The following is a 22,007-nucleotide window of genomic DNA, read 5'->3' on the forward strand; positions in this document are numbered from 1 at the left end:
GTTTGCTGAAGGAAACTTACCTCCTGTGGTAGGAATGAACCTCACACAGTTTTTATTCAGGCTAAAAAAATCTTAAGTTGTCTTACTGGTGGTGTGAATATAGTGGCACATACCCTGATGATGATTTTTTAAATTATTTTTTTAATAGCTGTAAAATGTTCATCTACAGATGGTTCAGAACAAACCAGAGGTTAAAAAAAAAAGAGGTGATGAACTCCTGGTATCCAACTTCGTATCATAAGTGACTATGGAGGGCCCTGCATAGGGTAGAATCAGGCTCACTTGCTTGTTAGGTCGTTTTCCTACTTTTTTAGGTCTTTTTTTTTCTACTTTTCCTACTTTTTCCCACTTCTTTGTTAGGTATATTTGTGATATACTTTATATTTATATATTTTTTATTTGTGATATATTTTTGATGTTTCTTGCAGAGATCAATTGTATACCTGCTGTGTTGGATGGCTTTCCTCCACTTGCACACAAGGATGAGCTCCCAGTGGAACTAAACACCAAATATCTCCTACTCTCTTCAGTACAAGTGGACACTTGGGTCCTGCAGGAGCTGTGAGTTCAGCTTGGCAAGTTATTATTACTCTTAATTAGTGTTACAGCAGTGCCTGCCAGCTATGGCCTTGCCATTCTGGGGACTGATACACACTTCAGATGGAAGCCTTGGGCTTGGTCTGGGCTTCAGGTCTGACTTTCGTCTGTGTACAATCAAAATAATTTTAATTACTGTATTGCCTAGCCTAGGTGCATGTTTTGTCTCCTTAATTTTTAGGTCTTAAATGCATCAGCCAGAGTTTGTGACAATGCAGCGTGCACCCAGTGTAACAGCAGAAGGGCTGATTACCGTCTCTTTCCGTTCACAGAGAGACAACACAATTAAAAATATAAAAAATAAAATAAGCATATTTCCAGTGTACCAACTGCTTCCTCATGGCTCGTGGTACAAAGTCATCATCCTCAGCCTGAATTTTATTGTGGTGAGAAGGAGGCCACAGTGGTATTCCTACGGATGTTGCTAAGTTCTTCCTGTTGAAGAACAGCAGGGGAGAAAAATGTTTGAGGGAGTTCCAGCCTGGTGAGCAGGAAACCATGATACCTGGCAGACAGCTTTCCCCTGTAGCTGTGCCATTATGCCCTGCCCGAGGGCATCCAGTGAAGGTGGAGACACTGCAGCTCCTGGAGAGCGATTGCTTTGATGCTCTTGAGCAAGGAAATGCGATCACCAGTTCACAGAAATCCTAGCTGTGACTACAATTTAATGCTATTTTTTTCCAGTGTTCTCTGGCAGGAATATCTGAGATTCAAATTATTAACTTTGGAGCATTTTCCCATCGGAATTTCGGGCTGTAAGTTCACAAACATGATTCTCCAAAATGACCAGCCAAAGTGATTTCATTCTGGCTTCCAGCGTTTCTTGCACTTTCAATTTTCCTTCTGCACATCAGGCTGGATGCTGTCGTAGCGAGTACAAGCATTTCAGCTCCTGTATCACCCTTAACCCTACCCAGGATCCTCGTAGCAGGCGTTCCTTTGTCTGCATCCCCTAACCTGGGATGGCGTTGGTTTGAACACACCTCACAGCCAGCAGTCTCACACCAGGAAACAAGTAAATAACCAAGGGTGAAGCACCGCTGCAGTTCAGCACACAAGAAAGCTGAGACCAAAACTACACAGCTGCCTTTCCCCTTGGGGTGTGCTCTAACCCTTAGGCTACATCGTCTCTGGCTCCTTTTTTGGCCTAATAGTTCCTAAATTCTTTGTTAAACCGAGGCAATAATTCAGCCAATGTTTTGTTACCCTAATTTTCTCGGGCACTTTCATGCTTATTCACAATTCTCCTTTTGTCTCAATTTAAGGCATCGATCGCTGCTGCTTGTGCTGCCTCTCTGACGTGGGTTGCTGCCTCACAGAAGAGCTGTCAGAATAAATGTACGGAGGGGCTCCTACCTGACAACAAAGCCGAGCTCCCAGCTGGCTGATAAAGATGCATCTGAGTCAAGGCACCGGATTTTGAAGAGGAGCAGCCAAAATGCAGGGACACATTGCCTTCTGCTGACTTTGCTCGAGGGCTGGGAGCTCCAGCCCTAGGTGACAGCTAACAGCTGCAGAATGATAACATCTCAAGCTGATGCAGCTGTTGCTAAGTGACTGAGCTAAATTTAGCATTTTCATTTGGCAAATTTAACAAATTAATTTGGTGTGCAGGTGTTAATTTATTACCTTAACTATAAATATATATATATATATATATATTTTTTTTTTCCTTTTTGCCTTTGAGACTGCCTGGCAATTGTGGGAGAGAATTCATTTGAATCCCTAGCCCTGTCTGGTTTCACCATTCTTTCTGAGCTGATCCTGGGATATGATTGATGTCTTGCCATCCCATTCCTTAATTGCACTTTGCAGTGATGAAGAAAACCAACTAATACTTGAATTGCAAGCTGGCCTCTGTCGAAGCAGATGAAATAATTGTCTGGAAAACCAATCAGGAAGCATTCAAATCTTCCTCGGTGATGTGACTCCTTCAGATGGCTTGCCTCCTTCGAGATCGCAGACATCAGTGGTAAGATTAGCCTGGCACTCTGCAAGTGCTTACTCGGCGTTTCATCACCAGAATGAGCGCTGCTGGGTTTTCGTGCTGCTGCTCCTCTGCCAATGTCAGGCAGATTTAGGCAGAGCGAGCCTCGCATGCTGAAACCTGGTCAGTCCTGAAGCAGCATGTTAAAACAAGAGCTTGCAGTTGGATGCATTTTGCTGTGGGGATCGGCTGAGAATTTGGAGGCTGATACAGACACCTTGCAACTGGATACCCATGAGAATGAAGGAGCTGAACTGAAAGAGATTAAGCAGCTCTTTGTACATTCTTCCCTGTGAAGTGTAAAGAACTGAGGGCTTCATTGTTTTGCAACCACTTAAAAATTAAAGGGGAAAAACAATTGCTTTAGCACGGTCCTCTTGAGGAGGGTTTTATTAAATCTGCGCTTTCCAGAAGTCCAGGCATATGTGCAAAAAAACCCAAAAAGTCCTCCATCGAGGGATTGCACAACAGAATGTTGTCCACTGTGTAACTTCAGTGTACCCAACCCCAGCTCCCCGTGAGCAAGCAGCTTTCCCACACTTTCAAACACAGTCCACATACATCAGCACTTGGCTCCCTTTCTGCATTGTGCTTTGAAAACTATTTACCTTACGCCTCTGGGCCTTTTCTCTCTGTACAGCCATTTACCTCGTCCCTCCTGGGTGGGATAAAAGCCACTGTCAACGGGGTAAGTTTCAGTATCGTGTCTTCCTGCAAGACTACTCACACAAACCCTTGGCATAAAGGCTGCAAATATGGGGCAAACAGCAAAATGAAAAAAAAAATGAAACGTTTCTGCTTTTGCCTCCCCTGTAGCTCACCTGCCTGCTGAAGATCAGATCTCCGTGTGTCTGTACTGGGTCAGATCTGTTCTACCAGGCTTATTTTTGCTAGGACTGTAAGCATTCAGCTGCAGTTTTAAGGGCTGATCTCGTCTGAGAACAGGGCTGGGAGACAGGAGCTCCTGACTTCGTGAAGCGTAATTGCAGTAGTTTTGCTGCATGGCCTCAGGCTGCTGGTTGAGCTCTTATCTCATTTTGCCCATCTGTAATGCTGCTCAAAGGGTGCTTTGGTGATTAATTTATGCTGATGAAGTTAATTATTTGGTAAGAGTTGAATAATTCGATAAGGATCTCAATATATCCCAGCAAATGTGGCGAAAAGAAAACCAAAATAGCCAGCCCTAAACCTCTTAATTAACAAAGCCAGACGAGATGGTGAGACTCAGGACAAAAACCTCATCACAGAAATTACTGCAGTTACAGTGGTGCTTTTTATCTAAACTGGGGATCCTAGATGAAGTTATTCTTCCAGAGCTAGCACAGCTTGATGTTCCTCTGATTTCAGAGGCAGCTTGGCAGGAATGTAAAGTTAGAGGGCGGCATGTTCCTGAAATCTCAGCTGTACCTTGGCGGTTTTGGGAGCTCTATGTTGTACACAATGGTGCCCAGGAAAAGGGTTCATGGGCTATTGTGATGTTATTTTGTAGTTCCTGTAGGTAGGAATTGGAAATGATACGTGAAGACAGAAAAAAATTGTTCTTCCCTCATTTAACACAATGTACCTAGTTCCATATATGTTCTATTTTACGACATTTTGCAAAAAATAATCAAATTTATTAAGTTTTCCTGAGTCTTGCAGAGCGATCTGCAACTCATCAGTGATTTGGAGAGCGCTGAGATGTGCATCATATCAGAAGAATTCTGCAGGGCCAGCTCTCTTGGCAGGCTGGAAGCGATCTGTATCTCCAGCACGGGTTGGTCACACTAAAACCAGTTAAACCAATTTAACCAGTGTCACCCTACCCAGCAAAATACCCCTGAGCTTTTCTAGCTCCCTCTACTGGATTGACTGTGGAAGCTGCTCTTTACCCGGCAAAATGGGATCTCCGGCTCAACATTTTAGGTGAGATAATGCTGCACACCAATTTGAGTTATTTTGCTGTTGATGATAATGCACGTGCCTCATGTCAGTGCAGATTATGTTGTTGAAGACCTTTGCTTTGCTCTTTAACAGAACTGAACTGCACTGATGCTCAAAGCTGGTACGAAATAAACCAAAATTCAGCGTAATTTTTCCTTTGTGTCATGATTCACTTAATTCACCTTGGACACGAAGAAAATAGGTAGGAACGAAGGATGTTGGCTTCATATTTTCGCAGTTTGCTTGTGAAGCATCAGTACAAACCACACAGAGACTCCACGTCCGTCTGTGCCTTGCAGTTTTTGGTTGCTGTTCGTGCAACCCAGTGAGGCAGAATCTCAGAGGTAAGGAAAAGAAAAGGGGAAGATTTCTCCCTGCAGTTTTTTCTCCAGGGTTTTGTTCAGCCCACTTTTAAATGGCTCAAGCAACCGCAGTGGTTCGGGCTATGACATTTTGGCAGGGTGTGAAACAAACTCTGGCAGAGGTGTTATGACTGAAGAGCTGGTTTTGTTCTCTCTGAAATGTGTGGCAAATGCCTCACTAGCTTCATCCAGAGCAGGATCAGGTCCTCAGAGTCACACAGTTTGAATAAGCTCAGCAAAACCAGCAAAAGAATCGAAATCTGTCGCACCACTACATTGTCACAAACCCTTTTGGGCTTGCTGTCCTCTGCTTAGGGTGTCCTCCAAAGCAGCCAAGACTTTCTGGGTAGAAAAATAAGCTGATTTTGGTAGGTTTTGAGTAATAAAGTAGCCTTAGATTAGTACTCCCTGTCTGGTGTCTCCTTCAGACTGCCTCCTGCATTACGTAGCAGTTTTGTTGTTGTGTTTTTTTTTTTTTTTTTTTTTAAACCTTGTACTGGAAGTGAAACCTCTCCAGAGGCATACTTAAAAAAAAATCAATAGAGAAGAAAAGCTAATTGATTTTTTTTATTATTATTATTTTTTATTATTATTTTCCTTATAGGATAGCCCATTAAACTTGGACAGTCCCTACTGAAAGAAAAGCTTACTGCAGTCTTTTACCATGCTATTTTGGAGTTGTCTCCCTTATTGCCCTGATATTATAGCTTTCTTGTTTTATTTCTCCCCACTTACAGGTAAAAAGACATTTAAAAAATAATATGTATATGGATAACTTGGATTAAGTTCACTTTTAGCAGTGTCATTCTGGATTTCTTACTGGTTCAACAGGAGTTGCTGATTTCAAGTTACCTGTAAACCAGTGTTTTTTCCAGATTCTCACAGACAAGTATTTATTGAATCATTGGGCTATAAGGAAATAGAATAAAAGGAATGGAAAATTATAGAAAAGTGATTCTGAGTGTGTTACAATAACATCAGAGCTCTGTAAGCTGAATCCTGGAAGGCAATAGCATGCTCTGTGATTTCTGCAGGTATTTCACCCATCTGGAGACATGCTCTCATGTGCTTGGGATGTTTGCCTGCCTCTACCATGCTACTTTCTGTGCTTCCTGCGCTGTCAGCAAGTTCCTTCATGCTCCAAAGACCCAAGTGAATGAGCAGGATGTACGAGCTTCCCCTGTTACCCTCTCCTCACTTCTGCCAGCCTCCCAGCGGAGCCCCCCTGGCTCTCCGTGAGTACCTCGTTCCTCGTCTGAAGGGCTGCTGGAATGAATGGATTTCACAAATCAGAGTTGCTCTCGTGATTTCTAGTCCAGATGGAGTCCACTGAGCACTAAGGGAGAGTTCAGACTTAGCATATGCCTACCTTAGGTTGGCTGGGTGGGAGCAGGAAAGAAAAGGGCTTTTGAACATGAGGTGGATGACAGGCTGGTGCTGGTTTTAATATCTGAAAGCAGGTTTTCTTATCCTAGCATTCATTTCTCTCTGCAGATCCTCGCCTGCTGTGGGATCAAAATGTAAATGGTCAGCTCCTGGTGTGAATTAGCACAGCTCCTGACCCAATGTGTTCAAAACTTACAGGGGGGCTGGGGAGAAAGCTGAGGCATTTGGATATGTTTTCTGTGTAAGGCTACAAATGGCTAGAGGTAAGTTTTCAAGAAATAAAACTCTTCAGATCACCAGGAAAACACACAAAGCCTAAGTCAGGAACATGTACAGCTCCACAGAAACTTATAATGCAGGGCAAAACTCCCCCCATCTCTTTAAGCTTGAATTAGCAGCATGCCTCAAAACTGGGATAAATGCGCTTAGATTCCGCTGTTAGCTAATGAATCAAAGCCTGACCTCATTGTTAAGCCATTACCCATCTGTATTTTATGACTTCCAGAGATACATAAAGCCTCCAGAATCAACGAGTCACTTGTGGCTGCCCTAGTATGCATCCTGACTTGCTGACTGCTCACCGAAGCACTGAGTGCTCTTAGCTGTCACTGTGCAATTTCCTGGCTAAAGGAGATCTGGAATGTAAAAGTATTCATCACCAGAGGTTTTGCTGGATTCCAGGCCTTCAATGAAGCGGTAAGAGATGATTTAAAGTTGGAATGGCATAAAGATGCCTCTGAGTTTTCAGCCAGCTATAGGGCAACTCAACCAAGAAAGGAAAAACTGAATTTGGGATGGATTTCTTGACATAAGCTGACCAAGGTTTAAGTGTTTCTCCAGGATGGTAAGAAATGCGTGTCCATGTTAAATCAGCACGAGATGTAACGTGCTACTTCTATCCATTTCAGAGCTGCCACTGCCTTTCTTTGTGATGGCTGTGGCACACGATCTACCATCAGGACAGGTAAGAGAGGAACCAGGTGTTGCTGCTCTCTTCCAGTCAAGCGGTCCAGCCCTTTTATTACTTTGCTACTTGGTCTTTCTGGCATTGGCACACCCTAACATGGAGGAAATGAAAGATTGCTGCTACTGTGCATGCTGATGTGCTTTTAGGCTTTCATTCAGAAAAAACACTTGGTTTGTGCATCGCAAGTTTGCATCCAGAAACACATTTTCCACTGCTTCAGTTCACCATGTTATCTGGCCAAAGCGGAATGAAAAGGAAATGGTTCTGATTTTGAAGTGTTCTGCAGAGCTGGACAAGCACACACGATACGTAGGGCAGTGATGAATCATAGTCTGTCTTCTTCATCACTTCACACCGCCATAACAACATTATTTTGCTGGATTTCCTTCTAATTTACTGGGTGAGAAACCTCCAGGCGATAGGTAGTATCCCGACCCACTGTCACCTCCAGTTTTGTTTGCCATTACTTGCTGCTTCTTCATCTTGGTGGTGGGCAGTTTGGCTGAGGAACTTTGTTTATGTGTGATAATAGGGCTCCTTTTTTTCTTTTTTTCTTCTTTTTCTGATCCTTGTCTGACTACAAAGCCTTGGAAGTTTTCTTTAGATATTTTTGATAATTCTTCAAGGATTTCCTGAACTCTGGCTGCTTCCTTGTAGGCAGAGGCCAACTTGTCCATAATTGCTCGAGTAGGTTAAAGGAGTGGACAGATGATGGCAGGTGACTAAATTGGTGCATCCTAACAACTTGCTGTTCGTCAGCTACCCTTCAGCTTCTGTGATTTCACATCTTCCCTGTGCATCATTTCAGGCAAGACTTGGGGATTTGATCCAGATTAAAATTCACCCAGTAAAAATAGGAGGTGGCCAAGTGCCCCGAGCCCTCCCAAGTGCACAATTAGCCGTGCTGGCACAACGCAGGGAGTAGCTGAGGAGCAGAGATGCACGGCAGAGTAAGAACTATCAGTGCTGGTATTGCTGACAAGGAATAAATTGTCAGGCTATGAGCTCCAGAAGCCAGGCTGCTCGCTCTGCTGTACATCGAAAGGGAGGGAAATGCAGTTCTGATATGATCGCTGTAAAATCGATTGCTTAACAGAGTTGGTCTTTGCGGCTGGGGCCTGGTGCCAAGGTTCTTCCCACAGAACACCAGAGACCCTTTTGAGGTGTAAGAAAACCCCATCCCCCCTCATATCGAAAATGGGCCGCCTGAATTTATCCTGAGTACAAGGCAAGATGAATCACTTCCCCAAACCCCTTCTGAGCCTTTTCTCTGCCCTGAGTACTCAGAACACAAATAAAAGAATCTGAATTTCACTTATTCCTGTCTCAAGTACCAATTTCTGGTTTGCAGCAGTAGCTCCATATTCCATTCTGATATTGTGCATGGAAATCCCAAACACCTTCCACGTGTTTGGGAATCTTCTCTGAAATATCCAGCAATAGTTTCGGACAAAGGAGTTTTGAAATTTGGGATAATTCAGAAAGGTATATCCCAGGATACACCCTCAGGATAACTCTTTAGGATTCCTCAGTACTATAGAGTAGTATAATAAAATGTAAGAATACAGTCCTGAGTGTTTTGCTGAAACCCCTTGGCAGGGAATATGGAAAGATTTAATTGAAATGATTTCTGAATCGAGTTAACCTGTGCATAGATAAAGCCTTTCCTCAGCTCTAAGTGGCTTTAAAACACCTATAATTACAGTACAACATCCTCCTGGTTATTTTGTGCTGCTGTAAGTACCTTTATACAGATATTGAAACCACCATAACAGGGTTTATACAGATATAAACCAGCTGTATGTGGGCCAGCCTTTAAGTCAACCACTGCAATTAACCTTACGCCACCATTCTCCATTTTATTGTTAAGCAGTTGACTAAAAGCATTTGGTAAAATATCTTGCAAAGAATGCATTTTATGAGCTCTTTGGGCCAACCTCTTGCCTGGCTTCAAAATCTATTATTATTTTTTAATTATCAGGGCGCATCCCCGCTCCTTAGGAGGCTTCGTGATCTAAAGTATGGTACAGGAGGAAGTTGTTCGTCAGGTCTCGGCACAGGACAGAAAGGTAATTGTCTTCAGTTCCAACTCCAGCTCTGACGAGGGTTTCTTGATAAGGCTGATGGTGGCTGCCTGTGAAGGAGGGCACCGATACGCTGCCCTGTGCTGATGAAACACCTTGGCCTCGTGTCCAGGCGAAATCCTACGTGCAGACCCTGCTTCGGGTGAGCTCATGCAGTCTGAATGGTTTCGAATCAAGTTTTAAATCTATCCAGCAGAGGAAGTAATTCCGAGCGTGCCGTCCCACAACAGGTTAAGCTCATTGAAATCAGCTCTGCTGCAAGCCCAACCTTCCCTGCCAGCCCAGCCTTCCCTGCCAGCCCTGGCCTTGTGTTCTCGCTTCCTCTATTTGTTTATTTATTTATTTTTTCTGTGGGATTCATTTTCTGCTGCTTTAGTTCCTGGACAAACTTATCAGGGGAACTGATAACTGTTGGTATGAGGGGGAAGGGCAAGACCGTGGCAGCGCTGTCGTACGGGTGCAAAGGCAGGGCAGACGTGGTGACCTGTGTTATTTGCCTCCCTTTTGCCCATATTTACCTGCTTCACTAAACATTTAATGCCTGTATGTCTAGACAGCGGGTTCTGAGCAGGCAGCCCATGAACGTCCGTGCCATCAAATCCCTCCTCTTCCTCGTCACGAGCACCGAGCAGAAAACTCTTCTATTAAGTAAGGTGACAAGTTTCCAGCGAGCCGATATCCCTGAGTTATAAGGTACACAAATCTCACCTCGTGCAGCCCAGGAGCAGGGCAGAGCCCATTTTTCCTTCTCTCCTTTTTTTTGGATCCACAGGCACACACACTCCCTCGCACGCTCGGCGATGGTAGGGTGCGATAGGAATCGCAGGAATTGAGTCAGCCCTGCCTGGTGACCTGCTCCCTGCCGGGCTGCCACGCTGCTGGGATACCCAGGAACGATTTATTATGGCCAACCATAATAAATAATTACGGCCAACCATAATAAATAATTAAGGCCAACCCCGCTCTCCCTCCTTCACCCCATAAAGCTGCTGGGCAGCCAGCTTTGCACCAAGGCTGGATTACAGCCCCAAAGATTTCTTCCAGGGGTGAAGCTATGCTGGGAACGTGCCCCCCCCGTCCCCCAATAAATAAATAAATAATAAGAAATAAAACAGGAAAATAAATAATAATAAAGCACACAAAAAAAACCCACAACTTTTCACCGCTGGGGGGGGGGAAGGAATGAATGGGGGGTTGAATAGGGGGAGGGAATGGGGGGGATCCTGCCTCTCCCCCAGCCCCAGCAGCCCACCTTGGAGGTAAGGGGGTGGTAAATATATAAAAATAATATAAAAACAAACAAACAAACAAAAAAACTTTTCACCTGGGTTTGCTGGGGGTGGGGAGAATGAATGGGGGGAGGAAGGAATGGGGGTGAGGGGATGAATGGGGAGGGGAAATGGGGGGACCTTGCCTCTCCCCCAGCCCCGGCAGCCAATCTTGGAGTTAGGGGGGTGGTAAATATATAAAAATAATACAAAAAGCAACTTTTTGTCCTGGCTTGCTGGGGGGAGGGGGGGGGAGGAGGAATGAATGGGGAGGAGGAATGAATGGGGTGTGTGTGAATAAGGGGACCCCGCCTCTCCCCCAGCCCCTCCAGCCCACCTTGGCTGTAGGGGGAGGGTGTTAGGGAGATTTTAGGGGGGTGTTAATGGGGCGGGGACCCCCTCCCGGAGCCAGAGGCAGGGACAAAGGCGGGGAGGGCGAAGGGAGGCGGCGCTGGGGCGGCCGGAGGGCGGCGTGGGGAGCGCAGCGGAGCGGGGCCGGGCGGCGGCACCTTGCAGCGGGCAGGAGGTGAGTCCTCTCCTCCCTTTCCCACCCGAGAAGGGTGGAGAGAAGGGCTTTTTATTTGTTTTTTCCTCTTCTTCCCTTGTTTTTTCTTTTTTTTCTTATTTTTTTTTAATTAGGAAAGGGGCGCCCCCCTTTTTTCCCCACAGCCCAGCTCCCTCCTGCCTCCCCGGCTCGGTTGTTTAACAAAGGGATTTGGCTCCAGCCCCGGGTTGTGCAGGGTTTTTTATTTTTTTTTTGGGGTGTTTGGGGCAGAGGACTGGGGAGAGGGAGCTCGGGGTTCAGCCCTGGGGTTTGCCCAGCACCCCCGTCCTGAATGGGGCTGGAGGGGGGTGCTGGGGGGTGACCCCAAAGAGGCGAGGAGCTGAAGCCATGGGGGGACGCAGCCCCTTTGGGGTGTTTTTGGGGTGGCTGGTGCACAGGGATGGGGAGGTGGGAGCGTGTCTGGCTTCATTCCCCCCACCCCACTCCACGTGCATGTCTGAGGTCGTGGCTTTTTGCCATGAAAGTCCTTAAAAGCCAAGCTGGGCTTGGGATCGGGGCGTAATTCCCACTGGACGGGACCTTAATGAGGTCTCCAGCACCCTGCTCGGGGCTCCTGTCCGTGAGTGGGACAGGAGGGACCCTGCGGGATGGGTGCCACCTCTGGGTGCTCTCGGAGAGCCCCAAGGACGAGCTCCCGGGGCTGCAACTCTCCTCCCTTCCCCATGCACAGAAAAGCCCCAAATCCCCAGCTCTCCGCCTGCAAAATCCCCGTTCTCTCTGCTTTTCTTGGTGGGGTTGAGCGATCCCAAAAAACGGGGAGAGCTGCCTCCATCCCTCTGCGTGCCGTGGTGCGTTGGCCCCTGCTGAGCATTTCTGCCTCATTTCTTCACCCCTCACCTCCAGTTCTTCTTCTGCAGGAGCAAGATTTACTAATAAAAAGACATCAGGACCTCTCCCCGTGCTGGGGGCTTGCTACCAGGTGGCAGCTCTGCACTTTATGGGGTTATTAGGCACGCCGGGTGTCAGTCCCTATTACATATTAGATCAAGAACAAGTGGAAAAGAGGTGCAGCCAAGCTTTTTAAAGCGAAAGCAAGGCATGGCAGCAGGGTGAAACGGCCGTGCCGGGCACGGGCGGAAGGGTGTTTGTTCTCTTTGCTCGCAGTTTCACTCTTTGCACAGTGACTCACGGCCGCCTCTCGCCAAATTGCCTCCTCCGTCCCCATTCCTGGAGTTTCCTGGTGCTGGACTGCTCCGACATCCTTTAACGGGGGGTCTCGCTCGTGGGTTTTTAGGATAAAAGCTGGCAAAAACTCCTCCTGGTGGAACAATTCGAGCGGGTGTCCGCTTGGAAATGAATTTTTCCCTCTGCGTTTTCTGTGGATTAGTCAGAGAGGGCGAGCTTGTCTCTCCAGGGAGAACAGGCAGCACGGAGGGAACTTAAATGTGGCCGAATGCTGAATTTGTTAAGCTGGGGATTGCCCCTGTCTCTTGTTCTCCAGCTATGTTACACGGGGCAGATAAGTTTAGGGTGAGAAACTCTTAAGCCAGGCGGGTGTGCAGCCTTCCCGAGCCCTGTGGGGAGAGGCTGTGTCAAAGGAGGTGATGTAACTACTGTTTGTGGACTGGGAAGGGAAAGCCAAGAGTAAAATTGAAGAGGGAGATGCTCTTTTGTAGCATGACGATGAGAAATCTTTGAGTACTGTGTGATTTGGATGTTGCTGAGAAAAAAAGGGGAGGACACGCGAGGCTTTCGGCTCACGCTCTTCATCATGGGGGTGTTAGAAGAAACGTGGAACAACCCATGTGTAACTTCCACGAGTGAAAATACATTTCTTGTTGATTGTGGTTTTGACTGCCTTGTTTGCCATAGGCTGAAAATGCTAACTTTTTTTTTTTTTTTTTTGCCTAAAAGGTTAAAAAAACTCTTTGATTTCTTCTGATTCTCGTGGATCCTTTTCCAGGTCTGTGCAGAGCTTTCTCAGCTTTGACTACAAAAGCACGAATTTCACCCAGTTTGCTATCTAGATTATTATTATTTTTTTTTAACTTTATATATGAGTGATCTTTGGTGTGGCTTCTTTCTCTTTTCTGCACCTTGTCTCACTTCCTAGGTGTGGGAACTCGGCGTAATTTCAGAACCGCAGCTGTTACGGCCCAGCTTCTTTATATTTTAAGGGTGTGCAGAACCACCTGGGGCTGAAGCAGGCTGTTCTCAGCAGCAAAATGCTGGATCCCGAGCTCCACCCTTCAAGTGATCGGGGTTTGCAGTTCATCCTGTCAACCACAGCTGATAAGAGAAGCAAGTGCACTTTGCAAAGAGCCTGCAAAACAACCCCTCCTCATGAGGAGGCTCAAGGAACGGGCCGAGGCTGAGCATCTATAAAGAAAACACGTATTTCTTTAAACCTTAGTCAGTATTTAGCCCTTTGACATGTACAGGGATATGTCTTGCTGGCTTTTTAACCTCTGTGGGAAGGCGAAAGAATGTTGTGTGCCAGATTTGCACTGTCTGAGAGCCCTTCTTGTGTGCTGGGCAAGGAGCTGGGCTCACATATTTGGCCTGTGGAGGAATTGGGGAGAATGTAGATAACATTCTGCTTGTGTTGGCGCTTGCTCGTACGGAGAAAATCATTTGGGCTGCTTTTCGTATGCCCTTTCGTATTCCTGAGCTTGGCTGCGGCTGCGTGTGGCACGCGTAGGTGTGGACACTGGGGCTGCGAGGGGCAGTGCTGGCGACAAGGACTCCTGGCTTTGTGCAAGGGGAGGATGCTTTATTTTTGTCCTCTCCTTCCCTGGGCACATCCTCGGAGCTGTAGATGCAGCCTGGGTCCTGCCATGCTGTGATTTTCTATTCTGTGCTGTGCTCTGGCTCCTTTTCGGCTGAATGTCACCGTTTGGGGACCCTTTGTGGGAGTCCCTTGATGGCAGTATCACTGCTCCGAGCTCTCTGTATCATCCGCAGAAAGGAAAAAGGCCCTTTTAGGACACGCTATGTCTCATCCTCCAGTAGGCGTTTTAAAATAGGTCAGAGAGTTGCACTCGAAAAAATGCTGATGGCTCGTTGTACTCGTTGCCTGCTGCGGTGTATGAGGCAGGTAGCTCGGGGGATTTTCTCCTACCCATCTCAATTTGGGGATGCACCAAACCCTCTGGCAAAAGCACTGAATTCTCACAGCCTCCCTGAGTCCCCTTCCTTTTAGCAATTGTTTGCTTGGGCTGGGCAAGGGGAAACCAAAAAAAAGCCATCCGATTAAGTGTGTTTCCAGGGGAATTTGATGAAACAGTGGAAGTAGGGAGGTCTGGTTTACGTACCAATATACTTCTGGTAAAGTGGCTGGGCTGTGGAAGAGCTGTTGAAACTGGCAGTCCTTGTGTTCTGGCTTCCTGTCATATAACCAGTGATGGCCATTCTCTATCTCTTTCATCTTGTCTTAGACACGGGTTAAACGATAACTGTACTTCCATGCTTTCGTTCCATCTTGCCATCCGTGCTCTTTGGACCTGCTATAAAGCCAGTTTATTTCACCCTTACCACCAGTATTACCGCCTTAAAGTCACTCTTCCTACATCTAGGCTAGCATCAGTGAAGTCATGAAGTTGCAAATGACGTGTCCCTTTAGCATCTCAGGTGATGAAAAAAAAAAAAAAAAGAGAAAAAAATTGCTGGTGGGATAGAATTAAAGTCCTATTTGGGGAAAAAAAGACCAATTCAGAAGATTGCCGAAGCAGTACACAGGTGTACTTTCTGAAGAGGAAATAATTCTTCCTACAATAGTCCTTTGTGATCCCGATTAAAGTATAAGAGGCATGGCATGTGATAAATCGTGCCTACCTTGAATTATATGACATAGAGCTGCAAACATCTCCTTGATCTTGGCCTTTAGCTATGGACTGCAAGCAAGTCAAGTGGCAAATCCATGTTGTGTACAAGCGTTTTGTGTTTTGTTCTCTTCTTTTTCCATGAAATTAGTTCATACATGTAACCTAAATGGATAATGGGGGAGGAAAATAATTCCTGTTCATATTGTGTGTGTTTTGGGGGCAAGGAGAGTCACCTGGGTTTACCCTAAAGTGTTGCCTCCTGCTCGTGTGAGCTTGATGTATGTACTGTCCACAGTTCCCAGGTGATGTAAAGTCCTTACTCCTTCTGAAGGAGTAACAGCACTACCTTGGAGTTACTTTCTGCAAGTAGGGCCTTGAGCTGTCAGTTCTTGTAATGACTGTAAGTTTCACAGAAGTATTTTATATGGTGGCTCTTTTGATGGAGCACGTTTCTTAGGGCGTGCATCCTATTCATGAAACAGGAGCTGGAGTAAGAAATATCTTTCCCTTGAACTGGTGTCTTGCTGCAAACGTTCTTTCTCCTCGTTTACCCACAGAAAGCTTTGTATAACATGAAATACATTATTGTTTCTTTAGCATAAAGAATTTCCAATATATTTTTCTGCACTAGCACATTACATTCTCTGCTGATCTTAAGATATGAGTCTCTTGGCCGCTTGACTCAAGCTGCTTGGAAAAATGATTCTTTTTGTAAAAATGGGATTTATTTTCCCAGCTATCTGTAAGTGAACGTTCTGCAGTTTCATCAGCAAGTTTAATTTAAAGGCTTTGTGCCAGGATGAATCTGTCGTTTGCCTTTAATAGGTATTTCAAGAATGTCTTACTTCAGTCTTCCTTTGGAGAAGCTACGTCAGAGCCAAGTGTAGACTTCGTGCATGCCCATAATTCAGATTTGTTTGGGATGAAGGATAAACTGGTTTCCTCCACCAGCAAGCAGGGAAGAGTAGATCCTTTTGTCCCAGTAAATCCGGTCTGTCCTACTGAAGCTACTGGGTTTGTTTCAGCTCAAGGCCCTGTTCCTTTGTCGCATGCGTTTGGGGCCATTGCTGAGCTCTGTAACTCTCTCTGTTGAGTTAGAAGGGAAAAAAAATGAAGCCAGGCTTTTAATGTATCCCTTGCTTATTCTAGTTCATTAAACTGCTCACCTGAGTCTGAACTCAGACGTTCCTTCGCAATAAAAGGTGAATTGAACAGCTGCAAAGACCAGGGAGTACATAGCACAAAAAGGAATGAGCAGCCAATGGGCACATACAAATTTGAAATGCAATATTTATTAGTTCATTAAAATTAATAAGACACTCAATTATAAAACATCCATTACATTTTGCAGTTCTTCTGGAAATAGAACAATTTCCATGTCCTTATCCTTTCAGGAACACCTCACTCAAGGCAAATTTTAGCATCGTTTCCTTTGCTAACCACAGAATGTGTTAACTCTTATTGTAGCCCAAGTTTGTCTGCGTTTTATTTAGTAAAACGTTGTTTTTAATAGACCATTGTTTTAAATAAACTGGAAGACTTAGTCATAGTATGTACTGGCTAAAAGTTGTTTTAATTGGGAGTGAGTAATAAAGTGTATCACTGAAATGATGACTCTATAGTTAAGGTCAAAAGGCAGATATTCAATTTAGTTTTAGAAAATCAGACAAATCTATTTAAAAACAAAGCCTATCGAGGGAAACTTAAGCTCAGGAACTCAAGAAACAAGTTTGGGAAAGGGAATGTTAGTTCATAAAAAGGAAGTATGACATTTTTCTTTATTATTCAGAAATATATATCTGTTATAATGCAGAAATGTAGTTTTCAGGCTATGGATTTGTTGCTCTTATGGAAGTTTAAATGACTTTAGGCTTAATTTCCAATGTTAATCTCTGGTTTTGTTTTTACTCAGTATCGTGCTTTGTTCAAATAATCTCTCTAATAAAGGATTTCCTGGAGATGGGTTGAAGCACTTGGCTCTTGGCACTTTTTGCTGAAATGAGGAATTGCGGTAGGAACACTGGGTTTCCGTGCAGGAGTGGGGTGGAGGAGGATGAAGACATGAAATGAAGACCCTGGAGTGATTATTTAGTACAGATTCTCTGAGGGCTGTACCAAACGGCACTTTTAATGGATGTGGTCACCGCTAATTTTTTTTTCCCACAAATGTTTGATTCGATTGTCTTGCTGGACTGCCCGGGGGAGCTAACTTTCCTGTTGAAACCACAAAATGCTAACCACAACTTAGAGCTCACATCCCCGTTTGGCCTTGCTGTTGTGTTGACTTCGGCACCGCTTGGGAATAAGATGCGAGTTCAATTTCAGCCTTGCTTCCGTGGCATTGCAACAGATGATAACGGGAAGGCTTTGGGAGCTGAGCTAAAAGGGGGCAGCCTGGAAATGGCTGGTGATCATGCTCTATAACCCTTCATTTAAAGCATTTGCTTTTCTGCTAATCAAACTGCCGAGGTTCTTGGGTAAAATGCATGCATGTTGTGGGGGTGTGGTAAGGTGTTTGGTCGTCCTGTTCAGCTCCAAGCTTCTGGGGATGAGAAAGCTATGCAAAAATCTGTGTCACACAAAGGAGACTTCTCCCACTCCTATCCGGAGAGAAAAATGTCAGAAATCGAGCCAAATGTGCCTTGAAGACTTAAATAATGAGATTGAAGCAAGGCTGAGCCTCCAGTTCCTAATTTTGGGTGGGAAAGTGAGGGTGTCTAGAGCATCTTAACACCAGCTTAGCATAAATGAGTCCTGCACAATCACCAAAATCTTCCCTGGGTAGCCTTACAGAAAGCCAGAGAAGTTGTGAAGGGAAGAAGGAGGGGTTGAACTGCAGCACCAGTGATAGCAGTTGTATCACAGTGACATTGATCTCATAAAAAAACATCTTTTCTAATTTCTGGCTCATCGAATTTCTCATCGTTGCATCAGCCTACATGTCTTGGTAATAAGGTGACAGGTAAAAATTGCAGTCTTCTACCTTACAAATTCTTCTATGCAATTTTTGACTCTCTCGATAGCAGAGATAATAATTAAAAAGGCTGAACGAAACTCACAAGAAGCAGCAGAAGTCTCCTCCACTATTAAACCAGTGCCAAAAGGAATGAAAGGATGGGAACAGAACTACTTTTCCTGTCTGGCTTTAATCCCTAGCTCCCTTGCTCATGTTCATGCTGTCTAAACAAGATTTTGAAGACATTCAGATGAGCAAAATTGATGCTGTATCTTGATGAAGCTGTAGCCTGGCAGTGTTGGGCTGCTCTCTCTCCTTTCATATCTGGGAGCACTGGCAATCCTATTAAATGTAACTCAGTGTGTACGTGGGAACTAACTTTTGCATTCCTTCTGTTTTTTTTTTTTTTTTTTTTTTCCCCACCCTCTGTTTCTATTCCTTTACGGTATCTCTTAAAGCCTGTCTTTTCTTTTTTTTTCCCTTCTCCCTTCCTACAGTAACCTTGTTCGTCTCCTGTCGATCTTTGCTTTCCCTCGCCATCGTCGAGACTGATGAGAGATGGAGCCCTAAAACATCTGCGGTCCTGAAGATGCTGATCACACGCAGATGAGCAGTAGGGAGGTAGTGTGCTTTGTCTTCCACCCCAATAAGAAGCAGCTGCTGCAGGGCTTGGGAGGGGGATAAAGGTTGGACAGGGGGAAGAAACCTTAGGCTCATTTTGTTCCTCTATCACGAAGGCAATTTTGCTGCTGGGACACTTGGAAATCTCTAAATGTGGGGATTTCATTTGGAAGGGCTGAGGGAATGGCTTTTTCTTCAAGAAGAAGAAAGCAAAAAAACCAGGCTGAGATTCCTCCAAGGCTTTTCTGGAAGCCAGCAAGAAGAACACAAGCGTTATATTCTGTGTAGGCTGCCTTTAAAGGGAGGCAGACGGTCATAGGCAGCGTTTGAATTCTAGGTTCAATAAAGGCACTTCCTCCAGTTAGACAAAGCAAAACAGTGTCAATTTTTAGCATTAAGCAGTGTCTACATTCTTCGGTGACTCACTGCACTGTCATAGTAGGACTTCGGGCTTTCACATGGAAGTGGTACTTGCTGAAACAGCATCCTGCCAGCTCGCGGTAACAGGCTCCCCTCCCAAAACTTGTTTCTGATTTACTCATCATGAAGATGGGTTTTGGAGGGTCAGGGTAACAGAAATAAAAAAAATAATAATAAAATAAATTTTAAAAAAAGGCAAGTATAGGTTTAAAGATCAGACATCTCATTAGCTCTTTTTGTTGACTTTCAAGTGCCAGCTTTTTCATTCGGTCTGTGTTTGTGTCCCTGAAATGTGTCCATGAGTTGCAAAAGATAAACATTCAGAAATGATGAGCTGGCCATATTTGTAAGAGCTCACTCATTTTCTTGGTCCAACCAAAAATGCCTTTTTTTTGTGTGCTATGACCACTTTTAATGTTATTGTCTGTTTTAAAAAACGCTAATGTTGAAATGATCTCAGCTTGAGTTTGCTTCATCTCCTGCAGCTGATTATGGCATTGTCAGGATCATGGTTTCTTTTTTCCTTAAATAAAAACATCCGATTTATTTTAGATGCCCCTTTAGATGCCTATTTTAGATGCCCAGTCCTTTTGTCATACGAGGTACATCCTGCAAGAACCCTGCCTGCCATCTGATCCAATACTTATTCATCCTGGGACTTGGTCCAAAAGCCACCAACAGTGCTTGTGAGAGCTGGTTTTTGGTGTTTTTTTGTCACTCCAGAAAAATGTGGTCAGATGCTGACATGTGGCATAAATCAGTATGTGGTTCGGGAGGTAGTGGTGACAGAGATTAAAACGATTTTATCCAAGAGGCAATTTTTTTGTGCTCTTAACATCATACTTACTTCTGTCATCAAGCTTCACGTTTAATATAACAGTGCATGTCTTGAGTATCTGCTGATGTTCAGTTGCTCTCTGAATCCCTCCCTGTTATTTTGGCTCAGTATCCAGGAGCAGTGACTTCAGCAAGGTGATCTCATCCTACCTGCGGTGTAGCTGTGTTTGCTTTTGAAGACTTGAGATCATAAAATCCGTTCCACCTGTACCTCATGTAGGCACAGGTAAATCCTTTGACATGTGTGATCTCTGGTCTGTCATCCTCCTCTCCTGTAAATTCATGCACTTCACTGGTTGGGCTCTTATTCATGTTTTTCTGTTCACTGGGATATCAATGGGGTGAGCAGTAGAAGGCTTCTCCAGCTTAGCTTGTGCGAGCTTCAGCATAAAAACTGTTTGGCCTCTCTGTAAGAGCCGTGATCCTAAATTTTCTAATGAACTAACCCTACAAATTCAGAAGGAAAGAATCTGTGGTTGACTTTGCATTCTTCTTGATTAACAGATTAGAAACTTGTGTTTGCCTTTTTTTTTTTTTTTCCAGAAACCAACCCTGCCCTCCGCCCCATCTCATCACAAAACTATAAAGTGAGGATGTGGCTGTTGGCAGCTGTTTTCTTTTTGATGTGGTCAGCTAAAAATGAATATTAGGAGCATAACTCTGAATCTGCGTTGTCTTGGAGACTGAGGGCATAATGAAAGGACAGGACAGTTCCCTCTCCACCTGCTGGGAGCGTGCTTGAGCTTTTTTGGGGGGCTGTGATCAGGGGGTGAAGGTGCTCATAGCTGAGCACATTTAGGCATGCTAACGTGGAAGCACAATGCTTGTAATCCCTATCATTTGGCTTGGAAGGGACCCAAAGATCATCTCTTTGGGTCAAGATCATCTACTTGCATCCCCTGCCATGGGCTGGGAAACCTTCCTCTAGACCAGGTTGCTGAAAGTGAAGTGAAAGTGAAGCAAAGACTTCCAGGCTTTGCCTAGGGAATGCTTTCCAAATGCACATCTTGGTGTAGCAGAGCATTTTTGGGGTTTCCCATCATTTGCCTGCATAGTATCTTGTGAGCATTATATGCTTTCTAGTAATCAGATGATTCAGAAATGAAAGGATGCTTTCCACAACAGGTTATAAACTTTCATCTGGGACCAAACACCTTGTTGGTGTCCTCCTGAAACATTAATTTTCATCCAAGACAGAATTAAGGTGCTAATACTGCTGCCAGTTTAACTGATGTTATTAAATAATTCTGGTGGTGGCCTGTGCTCCATTCACCTTTCAGTCCTTCGGTTCATAACTGAAGTGGTGTAGTGCAGGAGTCATCTCTTGTACAAATGATCCCGCCTTGTTCATTGAGGTGCTGACATCCTCTGTCGCCTTCTACCTAAAAGCTGTCCATAAAGGCTCTCAGGGAGAATAAAACAACTGTGATGGAGAGGTAAAGTGCTTTCTTTTGTCATGCAGGTGTAAAGGGCAACACAGAAAGCAGCAGGCCCAAGGGTGAACAAGAAAACACAAATCTGAACAGCCTGAAATACGTACAGAGACTGGCAGTATTTGTGCCATGGCCAGGATGAAAGCAAGGTGAAAAAGAATCAGGAACTGTGCAGCAGGTATTTGGTGAGATTGCTGAACATGAAGGAACTACAACAATAAAAAAGTCCAGTAATTTTTTCTTTTTTGGTAACCTGTTTTGGTAACCTAGCAGCACTTTGAGTGCCTAACCTTGAGAACAAAAGTGGAGTGTTTCATGTGATTACGTACTAAAAGATTTGGGTAGGCATCTAGTGGGAATCCAGAAAGTGCGTGGGTGCTCGATTCCCTTGGACACTGCTGGGATTTGGCACATAAGCTGGTAAAGTATTTTTAAAAACTCTTAAATATCTCTCTGAAAATTGGGTCTGATGTTGTTAATCGGTATGAGGGGTGAGGAGATTTTTCTTTTTTCGTGAAGCAATTGCCATCTTTGATCCTTGTTAACTTTTAGTAGGATGAAATTAAGGAAAAGCAACAGGAATGACTGTGGGGCTAGCGAGATTGACTCAAAAGGAAGATAAAAACCTACATGCATGTAGTGAGGAGGGCAGGACTGTTCATGGGCTTCTGAAAGGTACATGTGGCAAGGAATTGGAGGGTGAGGAAGAAGGAAACTCTTTTGGTCTCTGCTCTGTGCAGGCAGGTGGCTCCACATGGCTTCATCTGAAAGGACTTCACTGACCTTGTGTCCGTGCTTGGGGTGTTTCAGGGATGTGCTAGTGAGAAAAGGAACAGC

At 44.7% G+C, this 22,007-nt stretch overlaps 1 protein-coding gene across 2 annotated transcripts in view; it reads left to right on the forward strand.

Moving 5' to 3' along the window:
- Positions 1-11,072: 11,072 nt before the first annotated feature.
- Positions 11,073-22,007, forward strand: part of PAK1 (p21 (RAC1) activated kinase 1) — a 65,705-nt gene continuing 54,770 nt past the window's right edge. The window contains exons 1-2 of one of the 2 annotated variants that reach the window (XM_032194022.1): positions 11,073-11,100; positions 18,357-18,480. The gene's annotated coding sequence lies outside the window, so the exon portion shown is untranslated. The remainder of the gene's footprint in view (positions 11,101-18,356; positions 18,481-22,007) is intronic. The other variant, XM_032194031.1, reaches the window with a different exon arrangement.

The sequence above is a fragment of the Aythya fuligula genome, chromosome 1 (assembly GCF_009819795.1).
Source record: "Aythya fuligula isolate bAytFul2 chromosome 1, bAytFul2.pri, whole genome shotgun sequence".
Classification (NCBI taxonomy): Eukaryota; Metazoa; Chordata; class Aves; order Anseriformes; family Anatidae; genus Aythya; species Aythya fuligula.